We start from the raw sequence: 3,127 nt of genomic DNA on the forward strand, positions 1-3,127 counted from the left end.
ACTGCGCATCAATAGAACTAGCTGGCATGCAGTCCATCTGCATGTAAGCCTGTCCAGTGTCTCCACCCGTATTGCTCGTGCTGGCTGGCTCTCGTCTCTCACAGAGAGAGAACGAGGAGTAGAATCTAGTGTGCTTTTTATTTACACCGGTGAAGTTTCTTTGTCACACTCACGCTTCGCCTGCAACTTTTAAGCCCAGCTGCCCTCGCTATTTTATCGTCACTGCTCACGCGCCATCTTCCCCGCTTTCGGCGTGGCTGTTTTAAGAATCTGTTGAAGCTCAATAAAGAGCGACGTGTGTGTGGGTGAGAAAGCGAGAGCGAGAGCAAGAGAGAGAGGATGTTGCTATGAGAGTATGGGCTGTTTTCTCCTCCTCTCCTCCTACCTGCTTGTTGAATTATAGGCTGGCCTTCTAACTTAGCCATCGTTTTACAGGGAGCTGAGAGCCTTATCCACCCACCTAACGCCCGCCAAGCGAGCTTAGAGTTTGTTAGAGCTACCTAAAGCTCATCTTAGAGTTAGACCAAGCGAGAGCCCCTGTTCAGTATGGGAGAATGCAAGCTTCAACCAGTCGAGGACCCCAACAACACTAGTAGCAAGGGAACCAGTACTCGGCTACCGGCCATTGCTGTATTGGGCTTCTCTTTGATCTTTCTTGCAGCTGTTATAGGTGCAGTTAGCAGTGGGGAATCCCATGTGGTGTATAATTATCTGCCGGACATGTGGAGGCTGCTGAAGCGATACAGGCTTGCTGCATGGTGTTGGTTAATAGCTGCGGTGTGCGCGTTTCACCGCCTTCTGCCGCAGAGGTCTTCTAAGCCTGTCTATCTGCTGGACTTCAGCTGCTACAAGCCTGTTGACGAAATGAAGTGCAACTATGAGCTCTGTGAGTTCATCACTAGAATGAATTCTCACAGATTCAGCCTCCCCAGCATGGATTTCCAGAGAAAAATCTTCGTACGGTCCGGATTGGGTGAGGAGACATACATCCCCCAGTGCCTCTTCAGGCAGTCCCATGGCCCTAACTTCTCCGACGCCTGCTCCGAAGCCAAGGATGTCTTGTTTGGCTCTGTGGATGAACTTCTCTTCAAATCCCATGTCAATCCTCAAGACATTTCCATTGTTATCACCAACTGTAGCCTCCATAGCCCTGCCCCCTCCTATGCTTCCATGCTTGTCAATCACTACAAGCTCAGAGAGGACTGCAAAACCTTCCACCTTGCTGGCATGGGCTGCAGTGCCTCCCTAATCGCCTGCAAGCTGGCGGCTGATCTTCTCAAAGCCCGCCCCAACCAATATGCCCTGGTTGTCAGCACTGAGAACGTCACCCTCAACTGGTATTTCGGCAATGAGAAGCCCATGCTTGTCACCAACTGCCTTTTCAGAGTAGGGTGTGCTGCCATGCTGCTCACCAACAAGCAGAGTGAAAGATCCAGAAGCAAGTATGAGTTCCTCCATTGCATAAGAACTCACAAAGCTGCCGATGACAAAGCGTTCTGCTGTGCATTTCAGAGAGAAGATGGGAAGGGGATCCTGGGGGTTGCCCTCAACAAAAACCTCATGGGGGTAGCTGCAGATGCCCTTAGAACCAACATCCGTACCCTTGGTCCTCTCATCCTACCCCTGTCCGAGCAGCTCCTGTTTGTTTTCAGCCTTCTCTGCAGAGAGATTTTGAATCTGAAAGTGAAGCAGTATCAGCCAGACTTCAAGCTTGCAGTTGAGCACTTCTGCATCCATGCAGGAGGAAGGGCTGTAATTGATGAAATACAGAAGAATCTCTACTTGGATGACTTCCTCCTTGAACCTTCCCGGAGCACGCTTCACCGATGGGGGAATACATCAGCAAGCTCCCTATGGTATGTGCTGGCGTATTTGGAGTCCAAGCAAAGGATCAAGGCTGGGGACAAGGTATGGATGCTGGGGTTGGGGTCAGGCTTTAAATGCAACAGCACCATATGGAAGGCGATTTCCGACATCCCGGCTTCAAAGTTCAATCCATGGGCTGATTGCGTTCACAGATACCCAGTTTAGCTGTCAAGATACTTCCATCACATGCTCTACTTGATGAAATCCTAGTAAAAAGATGAACAGTTTCTACTGTCGCTCGATTCGGAAGAAATCGTTGAGCGTTTCATGTCATCGTCGTTTGTGTTTTGATAAATCTTTTCACAGGCAGCTTTGTCTTGCCACTTATTAATGTGGAAAGGTCTACCTGATCTTGCTGTTTCAGTTGCCAACTTCATTGGCATCAATCAGTTAATGTCTTTGGTATGAGGTCATATTCTTCTTTATATAGCATTGAAAAGCTTCAGCGATTGCTTTGAAATCTTTGATAAGGTTTTGGTGAATAGCCACCTTACGTTGTTATCTCTACTAGTGGCCTTACGTTTTGGTGAATAGCAGCCTTAGATAACGGCCTTTCGTTGTTATTCTTACATGTATAAAAAGAGAGTATTCTTGCATATGTATAAAAACAAAAGGCTCGTCTTTGTTGACCACAAAATAGTGCAATGGAAAGAGGAAAGAGTTGTTGCTCGAGAGTCTCAAAGTTACAGGTTCAAGCCCTCATTGCGCAAGCGAAGGCACGCATGGGTGTGTGTTGTGTTGCACTTTCTAATTCCAGTCAATTTTATTTTTTTTAAAAACAAAACGCTCGTCTTCGAAGGGTGATGAGTAGAGATAAGCCTTAGATTTGAAGCCTATGATGGGCCTTATGGTCCTCAACTTACCAACCTATATATAAACACACCATGCTCGTCATGTATATCCATGTAGAAGCTTCTAGAGCACTTATATTTCTTTGAATAAACCATCAAACTTGGCATATAAATATACATCAGCATTCCAATCCAATATAATGTTGATAATCTTAACACACCTGAACACAGCTTTAAAATAATCTTTGGGCAATTGGATTATCTCTCCTTAGAAGCCTATACTCCTAGCCTCCATCTAGCAAAATATATTTAAGATATAAACATAAGCTATTACAAGATATAATCTTCGAAGAAAAAAAGAAGGTGGAAGATAAAACCTTACAAAACTCATTTAGTGGATCAATATTTGAGACGAATTGTGTTTGAAGGCTTGTAGATAGTAAATCAAAAAAAATTGTATTATCCAGTAT

The 3,127-nt window shown here is 45.4% G+C and overlaps 1 pseudogene across 1 annotated transcript; it reads left to right on the forward strand.

The window, feature by feature from the left end:
• Positions 1 to 226: 226 nt before the first annotated feature.
• On the forward strand, positions 227 to 2,326 carry LOC147639872 (3-ketoacyl-CoA synthase 13 pseudogene; annotated as a pseudogene). The gene has a single exon (XR_015262132.1). The product of XR_015262132.1 is annotated as a 3-ketoacyl-CoA synthase 13 pseudogene (transcript).
• The last annotated feature ends 801 nt before the right edge of the window (positions 2,327 to 3,127 follow it).

Source organism: Cibotium barometz, chromosome 3 (genome assembly GCF_041138505.1).
Source record: "Cibotium barometz isolate CiBa-2024 chromosome 3, ASM4113850v1, whole genome shotgun sequence".
In the NCBI taxonomy this organism is placed as follows: Eukaryota; Viridiplantae; Streptophyta; class Polypodiopsida; order Cyatheales; family Cibotiaceae; genus Cibotium; species Cibotium barometz.